Consider the following 15546-nt stretch of genomic DNA (forward strand, 5'->3'; position numbering starts at 1 on the left):
GTTCACCTTTGGTGGCTCTGGAGAAGGTGGGGGTATTTTTCCAGTGCCCCCCCACAAATTGTGCATCACTCGCTTGCCATTAGAAGTGTGTCGTAGCATGGAAACGCACTTCTGAAGGGTCTGTGCCCAGTATCCGAGGAGGGGGCCACCGTAGGGCTAAATCCGGGTGTGCTTCCAGGCTTGTGTGTTAAAGCAGGATGACGAAATCCCTTAGAACTCCTGGTTTCAAAGGCAGACGTAGTCTCATTTTGGGAAATACAGGTGGGAATTCTGTTTCCTTGTAGGGAACGATCCATTTTCAAGTTGGAGAAAGAGAGAACCGTCCTAGGTGGTTCGCTTCAGAACAGTAGACAAGTATAATTTATTACGTGTGTTTCCTTGGGTATTGTGGGTGAAATTCCAGGTGGACGTTCTCTGAACAAAACTTACTTTGTGTTTTCACTGTAGAATCTTTACTGACAATTCAAGCTGTTCGTCAGTGTTTTTTTTTCCTCTATTCCTTCTTGCCGCCCCAATTTAGAAAACTGAATCCCTTTCAAATGAAATTTTTTTCTGAATCAATCGAATTCTCGGGTGGAGGGACTGGCGTGAGAAATAAGACGTACCTTTTTGAAAATACCCCCTTGTCAGCTGGGGGAGCCTGAGCTTAAAACCCTGAGGGGCTGTATTAATTCTTCTATCACGTTTGTGGGGCTAGTGACCTCGTGGCTACCAGCAGGCTGAAATGGCTAGTGTGGCTTTTTTTAAGTTTGATCATACAATGTCTTTGACTTTTGTTTTCCTTCTCCCGCTCATCAGTGTGCGGCGGGAGAAATTCAGATGGGCACGCGGAGAGCGTGTGCACCTTCTCCCTCGCAAACATTCCTTCTTTGCAACCAACTAATTTGCATGGCGATGACATTTGTTGCTCCAGTAATTTCATCTGATAATGGCCGGGCTTGCAAAGCGGATCTGAAAACATATTCCTTAATTATGTGTTGCTAAGCAACGGGAGGGTTTGGTCATAATCACAGAAAGATTATCTCCTCATTGAAGTCCTGGAAAGGTTTTGCTGAAGGAGGACCTGTAAAATTGCGTTATTTTCTGCTTTCCTCTGTTTATCTTGCACGGCCTTCTAGCAGAAACATTCCCCGTTATTTGGGTACGGGGTTGAGGGATATTATTTAAGTTGCTTGGAGTATGATTGTTAACACACTGTTTTGTAGACCAAAGGATATTGATTTTTGTTTCATTTGCATGGCAGCCAGCCAGTGCCAAGGAAGCCTGCAGTCGGAAGTCTGCCAGCAAATAAATTTCTCTGTCGGATGATCTGTCCCGTAGTGGTCGTTCTCTTCCTCGATCCTTCTGCTACATTCAGTGTGTCATTATGACCCTCCCCCGAAAGCGGTGTGTCAGGGACCTGGGGGTAGGAATTTGGCTTCTCCCGGAGCTTCCAGCCTGTAGGACTGGCATTTTGGGGGGCAGCCTTCGTAGCATCCACAGCCAGATTTGGATCTGTTGGCTCCTAGCACCAAGCTCCGGGCAGTCGCTTTGCCCCCGAGAGGGTAGCATTTATGCTTAAGGGAAGCACCCCAGCCCTGAAGTCTGGAAACCCAAAGCTCCCATGGGGCAGCCGCAGCTAGCCTGTGCTGCCGGGCTGAGCCAGGGGATGGCCGTCTTCAAACCCAGCTCTGGCCACCGCGGTCATTGGTGGCACAGCCAGGGTGACTAAATCTTCGTTTTGGTCTTCACCTGACTCAGGTTTCCCTCTGCTCTGGAGGGTCAGGGAAGGCAGCTCTCTTCTCTCTCTTTGGAGAGGCAGTCTATAGGTTTCCAGCGGGTTGTGTGTTTGGTGTTAAGTGCGTGGTTTTACTTTGACATTCTTTGGCTGTTCTAACACCTGTGTGCTTTTCTTACTCCATGAACTACCTGCTTCCCCTTGGTTGGCTTTGTGGGTGCAAAAGTAGGCTGTGTGCCAGTCCATGGACCAGGCAGTTCAGGGTGGCCAGACGAGGGCCACGCGTGCAGCCCGCCAGCCCCACGTGACGGGGGATTAGCTGCACATCAGACCTGATCAGACCTGGGTGAGAGTTGGCATCTGGTGGATCTGCTGTCGCTTACACACTGACCTGGTTGACCATGGCACAAGCTGCAGAACCTTCCAGCTGTGGCTGCAACCCAGCGTTGCCCCCTCCCGCACGTCACGTGGATGGAGCCTGTCTGTGACCGTGCAGCGGGGCGCGTCCTCTGAACAGCAGCTCTGCAGCCACGGTCGTGTTTGCATCTTCCCCTAAGACAGCAGAGCGCACCGCCCGCAGAGGGCTCGCCGAGAGCGCACCCGCGCTCACAGTTTCAAATGAGAGCTGCAGTCTGGTCTGCTCTGTCCGGGGGTCTGTTTCCTTCCAGGCATTTTTCTGGATGCATTCGGATTTATTAAGTGTTGTGACCCCCATCCAGTAGCTGGGCCACTGCCTGAGGACCTTTCAGGACGCATCCAAGGTCCGTTGGCGCTGGGGCTGTGGGGAGACGGGTGGTTGGCACCGTGTTCCCGGTCATCAGAGCTGGTCATGCGTGTGTCAGCGTTTGATGCGGTGCCAACACACAGTGTGGGTGCCTGGCCTCCTGGGTAGGAAGGCCCCGCAGGAGAAAACTCCAGTCTCGGAATCAGAATGGAGGATTGGGTGCGTGCACACCTGGGGATTCCTTCCCTGTCCTTGGCTTTCTTGGAGGGACCCTCTGCATGTGAGGCCAATGCTGGGAGGAAGACGGAGGGGCGATGCACGGGCTTGAGGGTAAGGACTCTCAAACTGTCAGGCGGGAGGGAGGCCACCACCAAGCCCCAGAGGCACCCAGAGCCAGCCGATCACACCCATCCCCTACCCGGAAGTAGAGCCAGCCTGGGAGGGGTGGGATGGGGATCTGGGGACCGTGACCCTGAGCTGGCCCTGCAGGGCAGCAGGGTGATGACATCAGCCCTTCGGCTAGAGAGCCTTACTTTGGCAAGATCTTGCTGTTTGACTGAAGAGAGGTGGAGGGCAAGTAGGGCATCCCCTACGCTCCTGAACACAGAGCACGGACCGAGTAAAGCCGCCTGGGAGCTTGGCTCTGGCTCGTTGATTATTCAGCCGTGTGCCGGGCCCCAGGTCAGACGTTTGACGCTCACAAGTGTGTAAGACCCAGGCCTGGTCTTTGGGTGCTCTGCAGCCTGGGGTAGTGTCAGGGGTGGGGGTGGTGCCCTGTTTCACAGGGGACACACACGGGGGCCTTTGGGGAGCCTGGTGCTGTTGGGAATGCCTGTCTTCTAAGGACATGGTGTGCACTGGAGGGAAGAACTGAGGGCCGAGCACCAACTCTGGAGCAGCCATCAGACTGCAGACATCGTGGACAGGCCAAGAGCAAGGACATGGCCCCAGGTGGCACAGGGGAGCAAAGACCTGTGTGCGCGAGCCCGGCCTACAAGAGCTCTTAACCATCCTGGCTGCCACTTTGTGACTCCCTGGGCATCTCCCAGGCTTTTTTTTTTTTTTTCCCTGCAGAGTGATTTTTTTTTTTTTTTTTTACCTCCATGGCCAAGAAATTTCCAGCCCCATGGAGCAGGAAGGGGACTTGTCTGAGGCCACTCAGCCAAAACTCTTCTCTCTGGCCAGGACCCTCTTCCCCACAGTCGCCTCCCGGACACGTCCAGCTTGGGGAGCAGCCGTGCACTTCAGAGGTGCTGACGGCTCAGCCTTTCCAAGCCAGTAGAACCCCTGCCATGTGTTCCGCGCCCTTAAAACTGGCAAGCACTTGATCCGTCTTTCAGGCTGGCCCCTGTGCACGTGTTTGGAGTCAGATGTGGCTCTGGTTCATTTTTTTCTAAATTCAGGGTGGCCCCTCAGCGGTCACCTGCTCCTGCCCTCTGCATTCAAGGCCCCAGGTGGAGCCGTTCCCCACCCTCGTAGGGCCCCCATGATTCCCACCCTCTGTTGGAGGTCACTGGACTGACCTGTCGTTCCTGGCCTTCGCTGGTGACTGCTATTTTCCCAGAGTGGGAGCGATCCCCTTCTACCTGTCAGTGCCCAGGAGAATTTGAACCTTGGTCATTTCCTCCTTACCAGACTGAGTGCAGAGCCTGAACTTGGTATCACCCTTTGCTCTTGTAGCTGTTTTTACTGGGCAGAGTCTGAATTTCTCCGTTCTCACTGGGCTTCTGGAAAACTGCACACCAGGGAGTAGGACTTCGCCAGCATAAGGTAGTTGAATGGACGCTGTGTATCTTTTGGGGACCGTGTTGGCTTCTCTGTTTCCACTTCCATGTCTGTCAAAGGAAGGTAGGAATTGACCCTGCCTCGTGGGCGTGTGCAGATGCAGCAAGCATAGGAAGAAGTCACTTGAGTGTTGAGGTCATTAAACCTGCGTGGCCTTGGCCAGAGCCTGGGCCTGCTTCGGAAATGGTGCTTTACGCATCGTCATCATCTCCTGGTCACTTCTGCGGCCGGATGCAATGCTCTGGGTTGGGGGGCACTGCAGAGCTCAGAGGCCAGGCCCGTCCCCCAGCTCTCTGCCTCTCAGAGTAGCCTCCTGTGATCTTTTGGGTGTGCACTTGGTGCTTCTGTCCGTGGAGGACAGCGTCCGGCTGGGCTGTGGTCGGGCGGACTGGGGAAGAGCCTGCTGCTGCCTGTGTTGGGGGGCGAGGGCCGCTCTGCCGGGCCTGAGTCCGATTAAAGCTTAACGGGCCTTTCACAAAACTGGGTATCTGGGAATTTCTGTCAACTTCTTGTACAGTGCACCCTCCACCCCTGCATCGATGGCTCAGACCCCCTCTGCAGGGGTGTATGTGTCTGTGATCGTCCAAGGAGCATGGTCTGGGAACTTGGGTTTGAACTCCAGCCCTCTGCTACCCGGGCCAGGAAGCCCCCACCCCTTGGTTGAAGTGGGCTCTCGGCCCTCTTGGGGGGCCGCTGCAGGGTCACACGGGGTTTCTGCCTAACACGCGGGACACAGAGAGGGTGGCTAAGGAGGCTCGTCCTGGCTGTGCTTTCCTGCGGAGTTAGTTTAAAGCAATCGATTCATGTTCTCCTGGGAGAGAGTGGAGCCTATTCTACTCTGGGACCGGCCGCCTCTGCCCAAGCTCCTGTCTCCAGACCCTCTTTTGTGTGGCCTGAGCAGGCCCGAAGTTTCCCGGAACAGGTTGGTTGTGCCCTCTCTCTAGACGGGCATTCTGTCTTCCTGCTTTAGAAAGAGCGGGGCCTCGCCCACTCGCACAGCCCCTGCCTTCAAGGAGTGACCTGGCAGGCTCAGCTTTGGCTTCCAAAGAACAGTTTGTGATTTTGTATCTCCTCCCACCCTTAGTCTCCTCCAGGGATGACTGCCTCTCCAAAATCTTTGAAAGAGGCAGCAGTCCTGACCACACAGCGTGGGCCAGATTTTTCTGGAAGATGTACAGAGTTAGGGGCACAGGGGGCCGAGCTGACTCCACAGTGTGGGTGAGTATGGGTAGGATTATCTGCCCAAGAAAAAGGGAAGCCGATTGAGCGCTTCACCACGCTCCTTTCCCACCTGACCTTTGCTCTTTAACTGCGTGATATTTGACGTGTAACGTTGTGTAAGTTTAAGGCGTACAGCACGTGACTTTGCTGGATGTGCGTATGGCAGCACGGTCACGGGCGTAGCGGCGTACAGCACGTGACTTTGCTGGATGTGCGTATGGCAGCGCGGTCACGGGCGTAGCGGCGTACAGCACGTGACTTTGCTGGATGTGCGTATGGCAGCGCGGTCACGGGCGTAGCGGCGTACAGCACGTGACTTTGCTGGATGTGCGTATGGCAGCGCGGTCACGGGCGTAGCGGCGTACAGCACGTGACTTTGCTGGATGTGCGTATGGCAGCGCGGTCACGGGCGTAGCGGCGTACAGCACGTGACTTTGCTGGATGTGCGTATGGCAGCACGGTCACGGGCGTAGCGGCGTACAGCACGTGCCTTTGCTGGATGTGCGTATGGCAGCGCGGTCACGGGCGTAGCGGCGTACAGCACGTGACTTTGCTGGATGTGCGTATGGCAGCGCGGTCACGGGCGTAGCGGCGTACAGCACGTGACTTTGCTGGATGTGCGTATGGCAGCACGGTCACGGGCGTAGCGGCGTACAGCACGTGCCTTTGCTGGATGTGCGTATGGCAGCGCGGTCACGGGCGTAGCGGCGTACAGCACGTGACTTTGCTGGATGTGCGTATGGCAGCGCGGTCACGGGCGTAGCGGCGTACAGCACGTGACTTTGCTGGATGTGCGTATGGCAGCACGGTCACGGGCGTAGCGGCGTACAGCACGTGACTTTGCTGGATGTGCGTATGGCAGCACGGTCACGGGCGTAGCGGCGTTTATTGTGTCACGTAATCATACAGCATCGTTGTCTGTATTCGTTGTACGTTGGGTCTCTGCGTTACACTTGCTGCGACTTTGCATCGTGAAACTGTCACACTTGTGCATCCCCCCCCCCCCCCCCCCGGGTCATTCCTCGGTAACAACCAGTTCACTCTGGTTTTTACAGGTTTACCCTTTTTACATTCCACATACAAGTGATATCGTGCGTTCTTGTCTTTCTCTGACTGACCTCTCTGGCATAGCGTGATGTGTTCAGGGCCCCACCCGTGTTGTTGCAAATGGGAGAATATCTTCCTTCCTTGTGGCTGAATAATATTGTATTGTGTGTGTACTTCTCCTTTTTTATCCGTTCATCTGTTGATGGGCATTTGGGTTGTTCCCATATCTTGGCTGTTGGGAATAATGCTTTGATGAACACGAGAGCGCACATATCTGTTGAGATCCTGTTTTCATTTCCTTCGAATATATCCCCGGAAGTGGAATGGCTGGACCTGTGATAGATCTATTTTGTTTTTCTCAAGAACGTCCAGAACTGTTTTCCACAGTCATTGGACCAATTGGCATTCCCATTAACAGTAAACATGGTTTTCTTTTTACCACAGCCTCGCCAGCACCTGCTGTCTCCTGTCTTCTTGAGGACAGCTGTTCTGGCAGCTGTGAGCTGATGTCTCGTGGTGATGTTGGTGTGCATTTCCCTGATGAGTAGTGATGTCGAACATCTTCTCACGTGTTTCTCAGCCATTTTGATCTCCTCCATGATCTTTGCCCTACACCGTGGTTCTCCAGCTTCCCATTTGGCTTCCCTGACCTCAGTGCTTGACCTGGGTCTTCCATGGACCCGTGGAGCCCAGGAAGCAGACAAGAAGTCTTCATTGGCTTTTGGTATCAGATATGTGCTTTGCAAATATTTTCTTCATTTTGTGGCTGTCTTCTCACGTTCTTGATATTGCCCTTGAAACACAAGTTTTAATTTTGATGAAGTTCAGTTTACGTACTTGTTTCCTTTGCTTGCTTTGCCCTTTGGTATCATAATCCAAGGTCATGAAGATGTATGCCTGTGTTTTCTTTCTTAAGAGTTTGACCATGTTTGCTCTTACATTTAGGTGTTTGAACCATTTTGAGTCCAATTTGCGCGTGGGTGTGAGGTAGGGGTCTAGCTACATTCTCCTGCATGTGGATATCCGGTGGCTCCAGCACCTGTGTGCTTTTGCTTTTAGGGGAGTGAGCTAGGTGAGGGGCCCAGGCTAGGGCTGTGGGGGAGCCACGTATTATATGTAGTGCATCTGGCAGCTAATTATCCAAAGAAGGTAGACATTTGGGGGGCGGATATATATATATATATATATATATATATATATATATATATATATATATATATATATATAAAGATGATTTTCAGGCATTTGGAGCTAATTTCTTATCCCCAAGGTTATATGAAGCAAGAATTCTAAAGCTGTTTCACAGGAGGAGCCTTGCTGGTACCTAGGAGTTTGGGGGTTTTTTGTTTCTTAGATTTATGGAACAGAAATCATGCTTATAGTCCATAATCGATGAGCCCACGTTAGCAGTATAGCACCTTAGTGTAAACAAACATGCTCTTGGGGGTTCTCCCCATTCTGAGGCTGGCTCACACAAAGAACTTTCTAGTTGTTTTTCATGTAAAGGAAAAAAACAGTCTGTTCACTTTTTCTTGCTCCCTCCACTGCTCAAGGAACAGGAAGGTACACTGCAGTTAAATTTAGCCAAATAGCGGTACGCAGTGTATGAATAAAACAACTTTTTTGCCAAATTGTTAGGAGAGCATAAAATCAAACCTGTAAACGCCCGTCCCCACTGGGAAGGTAGGCGGCTCTGGGGACATGTTCTCCTGAGAGCAGTTGAGAATTGATCCCAGGAAGGGTTTGCCAAATGTGAATGGAACAACTTGTTGTTTAAACAAGATTGGTGTGGGAGGAAGGATCCTGGTATGCGGAGTTTGTGCGAAGAAATGACGGCTCAGGACGGGAACTCTGACTTCTGGGTCCCAAAGGCAGGCACCTGAAGGGCTGGTGGGGCCCGGGGGAGCGAGTGCTCCCAGGACTGATGATATGAAAACATCACTTCCACAGGATGGCGGGGCGAGGGGGGAGGGTGGGCGGTGTTCACCAGCGTTGAGAGAATCCAGGACCGAATCAGCCCAGTAAATAGTCACATGATTGTCACCATTCTGGAGCATATGAATTCCTGAGAAGGCTCTGGGTAATTCCCTATTAAGATGAACACTCTTGAGGCTCAGAGAGGTTAGTACTCTTCCCCAGGTCACACAGCAGGGCTGGGACTTGAAGCCAGACTGTCGGGACTCCAAGCCTGTGATGGGTCACTGTGCTGAACCACCAACCATGATGAACCACCAAACACAGGGCTTCAGGGTCACATGGGAAAATCAGCAGTGGTGTCAAGCTGGGAAGGGGAAAGCAGCCCAAGTTGGAAGCTGAGGTCTGTGTCAGCAAGAAAGGGTTAAAGTGGGTGATTCCAGAGGAGTCCCAGAGGAGTGGTGCTCTAAGGCTCATTTCCCCAAGAATGGCATTGGGGTGTTGGGCTCCACTCGTCTCCAGAGGCCTGAGGATCCTGTCACACCATGCACTGGCCCAGGTTTTGCTCCCGGCCAGCCTCGGTGCCCTGCCCGGTGCTCTGCTGCAGAGCCAAGCCCCTTGCCTCCTACCCTGCTGCCTTTCAGGAGAGCCAAGGAAATGAGTTTTTCTGCGTGCTGAGATGGAGTATAAATGTTCTTTGGTCCTAAGAGGATTAAGCCTCGCTCTGGGGAATGGCTCTAACGCACAAGGACAGCGTTGAGTAGAGGGGGAAACAAGCATATGAGGAAAGAGGAAGCTGGGTGGGAGGCCAGAACACAGAGCTTTCCCTGCAGTCTTGTGCCCAAGGAGGTGGGCATGTCTCCCCAGGCTTCCTAGCAACCCAAGTAAAGAGGGAAATGAGATCACTTAATTCACACTGTGCCCACGATGGGGCCGAGGAGCCCGTGTGGCTGCAAGGTGTTGCTGCTGTCCTTGCCCACCTGGCTCTGCGTGTGTGGTGTGCACTCTTGTGTCACCTCCCCTGGGGCCCAGCCTGCCCCTCTCCATTCAGGAGTTCCGTGACTCATGACTGCTTCCTCTGCGTCGTCTTCTAATTTTTATAAAACGTTAGTTTAAAATTTTCAGTGGGCCTCACCCGGTTGCAGTTGCTAAGCTCGCGTGTGCGGGTTTGGGACCAGCGGCGGGTGGGGGTGCTGCTGTTCCTGAGGCTGACCTCTGATTTCCTCTCCAGGCTGTCTGCCTCTTCCCCGGGCCTGCCCCACGGCAGGCATTGCCAAGTCCAAGGGGAAGTGGCGATTCTCCTCAGTTGAAGGGGGCTGTGCCTGGAGAGGTGGACACTGTCGCCAGCCGCACAGCGTGGGCCTGGCCTCTCTCCCTCCACGTACGGTGCTCAAAGCTGACCTCTCAACCTAACCAACTTCCCCACTGGGGATTTTTCTATTAGATGCTTTTTATTTGATGGAATAAATATGACTTTGTGATGGGTTCTAGTGTTTCCCTGTGAACTGGGCTTTGAGCCTGGAACACTTTAGAAGTCATTACGTTTTAAGAAAAAAAGTTAGAGAGGAGAAGAGCGGGGAGGGGCTATCCCACCAGCTGTCGTGCTTGGGAAAATCGCTTCCCGGCCACTCTGGGGCCCGAGGGCAGCACGCTTGGCCGCTGGCCTGCCGGATAGCAAGCCTGTTAAAGGGTCTTTAGAATCACTTTTCTTTTTGGTTTTAGGGCCACATGAGAAACGGAGTTAGCTGAAAGCCTTGGGCTGCTTCCCTCTCCCATCCCAGCTTTGGTGGCTGTCGTAGCTAAGAAACAGGGCACTATTTTGTTTTTATGGGCACGGGGCCCAGGCAGCATGGTCAGAAGAAGGAGCCTGGGTCTGCCAGGCTCTTTCCGGGGCCTTTCAGGAGGAAGGATGGTGTCTGCCCCTCAGGGGGCGCCGAAGGAGTCCGGGGAGGAGTCAGCCCCCGGGTCCATAAGCAGGAAACACCGGGGCGCGCGGTGCGCAGGGCAGCGTTGTTCACGGCTGTCGTGCGTTCACGGGTCACTTGGGCATCTATCTGCCTTGCTGCTTCCTGTCCTTCGGGTGGGAAGTCCCTTCCAGGCACCAAAAAAGAGTGCGGGGTGTCCTCAGCCTGGTCAGGGACCCGCCTCTCCAAGGGCTTCCCTGGCCCTGTTGTATCCCTGTCCCTGACCTGCCGCATCCCAGACTGTTCTTGCCCTCAGTCCCCTAGACTGCGCCACAGCCCCCTGCTGGGCGCGAGGCCCCGTAAGTGCTCCCGGGGGAAGCGGTTGGGGTAGGAGAGCCCCGCTGTTGGTGGCTTGACTGCAGCCTGCTGGGGTTCCTGCAGAGTCCTGTCGGCCCTGCGTGAGCCAGGAACACACGCTGACGGCACACAGGCCGGCAAGTGGGCGTGCAAAGCTTGCCTCCGCCAGACTCTTCTGGCAACCATCCCTTCTTTTCTCATCTTTATTTCATTTTATTTTTCTCAAACATCCCCTTCTGTTGTTGCCATGGGCACATTTTTAGAGCTTGAGAAGTACTCACATGGAAACCCCCCCCACGCCACGGGCAGGTAGGGCCTTTTCCGGGAGTCCTGGAGGGTCTGCGCCGCCCCTGCCCTCCTCGCCCCTCCCCAGGGCTGGCCCAGGACGCACAGAGAAAGCCCAGGAGCCAGGCCCGTGTCACAAGCCCCACATCCCAGTGGCCGGGTCCTTCGGGCAGAGAGGGCACAGTTTCCAATGTCCGACCGCTCGGGAAAAGGCCGTGTTGTGGAGAACGGACTCTGCGCGTCTGGCTTGTAGCCTTTGGGGCGACTGCTGGTGTTTGCACGCACACGAACCCCAGCAGCTGCTCTCCTGTCTGGGACGTGGCTCTCGTGGTGGCAAAGCCCACGTCCTAGAGAGCAGCAGTGGCCTTGAGAGTGCCGCACGGGTCGTTCACCGTTCCGTGTCGGTCACGCCACTTGCAAGGATGGTTTCGCACGTTGCCGGCGTGTTGTCCACACCACGAATGAGCTGAATGATAAATGAACCTCAGCGCAGGAACAGGAGGTGAGCAAGGAGGTGTTCGGAGGGGCCGCTCTGGAAAGCTATTCCAGGCTCGCCTAGGTTGCCCAGAGCTTCTGCCAAAGGATGTGGAACACACTCCCCCCCCAGGCTAATTGAAAGCCCAAGGAAACAGACATATGGTAACTGGTAAACACCCTACACACTCAGAGTATTTTCTAGGAAAAATAGTTGGTAGGGAGCTCTGGGCGGAGAATCCTCACTGTTCTCTCCTCCGTCCTCTATCGATGAGGCCTATTGTCCTGACCATCTCTCCAGTTACTGTTTAGAAGGGACACTACGGTGTCATGTCTGTCCCCCCTGCCCCCCCATCTGTCCACAGCTGGTGGTGACCAGCTGTGAGAGATCCACCACACTGAACAGCCGTGTTGGCCAGGCCTGGCCCTTGGTCTTGTCCCTGTGGCCCTGAGCTGGCCGAAGCACACTCTGGGCTCCTCCTTCCTTCCAGGCCTGCACGTCCGTGACACCAGAGGCCTGTGGGCTCAGGGTGCAGAGCGGCTGTGACCTGTACCGGAGGTCACACATAGGTTGCTTCCTGTCACGATGGTCTCGGAAAGCCTGTGTCGGGGGAGTCCAGAGGGTGATGCTTTTAGGGGCAGAGGTCAAGAGCCAAGCTGGACCAGGTTTCTTATCAGCCAGGCCCACAGGTGTATGTTGGGTCTTAGGGCACTTTGTGGAATGACCTCGTGTCCCCAAGAGTGGCTTGAGGAATGGGGACCAGGCACTCGCAGCTTGCTCACCGTTCTCTGGTGTTCTGACTTGTTTGGATGCTTGCTTTTAGTCTCCATGGTTCTCAGGCTCGAGGGGCAACCAGCAGAAAGAGGGACTTGAACGGACCCTGGTGAGGTCCCAGCTTGGAAGGTACCCAAGAGGGGGAGGGGGTTATTCTTCCTTTGGTGCCACAAGATCATGTTGGATGACACTTACCACCCTGACATGCCTCTCTGGGGCCACAAAATCCAGAGTGACCCCAAAGGGAAGGGTCCATCCCTGCTGTGTCCCAGATGAGGATTCTTGATTTGGGGACCACATGTAATTGACAAATGGCCAGTGTTGCGGTGGAGGGGGGATCTTAAAGGCCTGCCCATCTCCTAAGCTGGGATCACCTGTCTGTCATCAGACTAGATGCGGCCGGGGCCAGGATCTGTGGCTCTGTCCAGTGCCCAAGGCATGCTGGGATGGTTAGGGGGTGAATTGTGACCTCACCCAGATGGGGAGCCAGTGGGTCCTTGAACCTGGGGGTCGGCTGTTCCCAAGCCTAGTGTCTGCGCAGACCACATCCCTCCACCCCATCCTCCCTCCCTCCGCGCTCCAGGACCACCCACGTGAGACTGGCCTTCGGAGAAACCCGGAACAGGAGTCCGGTCTTACCACAAACAGAAGTAGAACCTGGCATCCTTGGCTGCTTCGCTGTGGAAATGTGTCCCGCAGTGGCCTGCTTGGTCTTCTGTTTTGTCCCTGTGCCCCTGAGCAGGTTGAACCTCGGTCCCCTGAGCCCATCCCTCCCCCGAGACCTGGGGGGAAGCGCTTCCTCCTCCTTCCTGTTTCTTTCGGCCCCGTCGGTCAGGAGGCGCTAAGTGGATGGTGTTCAGCCCACCCCCAGTGGAAAGCACCTGTTTCGGGAGCTTCTTCAGGGCAAAGGGATTCGCCGGAAGCACGAGGCTCCCTGGGGACTGGTAGGGTGACGGGCACAAACCGTCAAAGCCAGGAGCCGCTCTGGAGAGGGTGCGTTGAGTGCGGTATCTGTGCTACCGAACAGCTCCCTCCCCCCGCCCGGGGCTGCACGTGAGTGTCCACGGGAATGATTTCAAGCAAGTGATCAACGGTTCTTGGTTGTGTTTTGAAGCTCTGCTGGAAAAAGGAGAATTTTCTGTCCCTTTTCTATGTTTCTGTCCCCGGTGTGGTGTGGACACTATATAGTTCAGGCTGCTGGGCCAGTTTCCCTGGGTTGCTCTAAGGAACCAGTTAAACCAGCCACAATGCTTGTCTTTCTGGAGGTACAGAGTTCTCCTTTTCTTTGTAGACACCTGCTTGTGTTCCGGAAGTCAGCTCACGCATGTGCCCTGGGCTGACGGCGATCCCCCGGCAAGCCTGGGGGGGAGGGGGCAATGGCCCAGGAGCCTGGGAGCCTCCTGCTTGGCCGGCTTTCCGTCCAGCTGTTACCTGAGCCACAGAGGAGGTGGCCTGAAGGCACCCCACTGCGAGCGCCATGACTCGTTAAGACCCATGTTTTATTTAAGAAGCGAATTTCCTTATCCTGGGGCCATCTCTCAACTGAACCGCCGACTCACTCAGAGACACTAAAATCAGAGGCGAGGAGTGGCTTAAACCCCGGCCCCTCCGTGGGACACAGCCAGCCCTGTGAGGAGTCCCCTTAGTGGCGGTCACCAGTGTGTTCAGAGGGCCTGGTGAGGCCGGGTCTTCCCACACTCACTTTATTGAGAGAGAACCCAGGCCCGTGCCAGTCAACCCGCTAACATGTGCGATGCAGTGGTTACGTGTGTTCACAGCTCGGTGGCAGACCACGGCCTCGAGGGACCCGACTGCTTCCGAGGTGCTGGTGCTCCCAGGGCACCGGGTCTGCGCTGAGCTCCCCTCCTTCCCAGCCGTGCTACTCATCCCTAGAGAGACTTGGGCTGGTGCCTGGAGTGGCTGGGGTTCCGCACGGGATGGCACGGCCATTGCCACATTCTTATCTTAGAAAGTACTTCACTCCTTTTTATTCCCTGGTACCATTTTTAAGCCAGGTTCTTCTCTTTTGTTTTTGACTCCTGTTTTTCCAGCACCTGGCCTGGGGCTCGCCCTTGCTCAGGGTTGAGTTAAATAATTTTCTGCCTGGCAGGGTCCTCCATGGCCTTGGCGCCGTGACACTGGCGCTCAGGGCAGCAGGGCCCATGCTCCGCCTGCAGGCCGCTGCTCGCCCGCCAGGTGCTGCCTGGACCCTGTCACCCTCCAGGGTCCCGGTGCCCGTGGAGTGAAAGGTTGAACAGCTTCCTTCCAGGCAGGGGCAGCGACCTGACGCAAGGCTCCTAGGGCCCCGACCATAAGGCTTAGCATCAGGTGGGGGTTCTGGGGTGTGCCGAGGGAGAAGTCCAAGAGCTGGGGGCTCACCAGAAAGTGAGAAGATAGGAATGCTGTTTCAAGAGGCCACACCAGGGTCTCCACGCCCGGTGGCCTGGCCCTTCCCTGGGGGAGGAGAAAGGTGTCTTGGTCTTCACACAGGGGCGCCTGTGATTATGAATCCTGTGACTGACATGCCCACAGCTCAGCCCTGCTTGGGGCGCTGACCCCGCACAAGTCGTCTGGGTCTTAAAAAAACAGACTTGTTCCATCCTGGGAAGGCCTGGGGCCAAGCTTCCAAGTTTCTGCACCATCCGCGTGGGTCACGTCCGTGCTGCTGTCTTTGTCGGGTCGCAGGCACCCACACTTACACACATATACACACACACTCACACCCGGCCTTGCCCTCCTGAGCACAACAGTCTGCTTGCACCGCACAGCAGATGACTCCGGGGCCTTTTGCTCAGGGGTCCTTCCTCCCAGGTGCCTCACACCGGAGTGCACAGAGGCTCCAGCGCAAGCGTGGACAGCCCGATGGCCTCACCGTGGGAGCGACGTTGCATCGGTTCTGCCACATGATGTGGCTCTGAGCAAAGTCCGAAGCCAGCCCATTTCCGGGGCTGGGGAAGTGCCCTCCACCTTGTGGGGGCACCAAGGTCATGTTAGGAGGGGGCCCTGGGCGGTCACAGAACAGTGCCGGGCGCAGCTGAGGCCCTCCACAGTGAAGGAGGTGGGCGCAAACCAAGGCACCCGCCACGGAGCCCCGCAGAGCAGCCCTAGAGTGACGGAGGAGGTCGTGGGACCCCTGGTCACGGGCCTGGAGGGGGTGGCATGGGAGGTCCAGCTGCACACTGAGATCTAATTCTGGGTTGTGGGCCTTTTCTTCCCTCCCCTGGGGCCTCCCTATGTCTCCCATCTCCCTTCTGACCTTCGCCTTCCTTTCCGGCTTCTAGAGGGGATTGGGCTCGCTCAAGTGTGGCAGGCAGATACCAACCAGCCTTGCCGGGGGCTCGTG

The 15546-nt window shown here is 55.4% G+C and overlaps 1 protein-coding gene across 7 annotated transcripts in view; it reads left to right on the forward strand.

Moving 5' to 3' along the window:
* Nucleotides 1-15546, forward strand: part of CTBP2 (C-terminal binding protein 2) — a 158929-nt gene that overhangs the window by 123278 nt on the left and 20105 nt on the right. The window lies entirely within an intron of this gene.

Source organism: Ursus americanus, chromosome 6, assembly GCF_024610735.1.
Source record: "Ursus americanus isolate L20-20 chromosome 6, mUrsAme1.1.p, whole genome shotgun sequence".
NCBI classification, from domain to species: Eukaryota; Metazoa; Chordata; class Mammalia; order Carnivora; family Ursidae; genus Ursus; species Ursus americanus.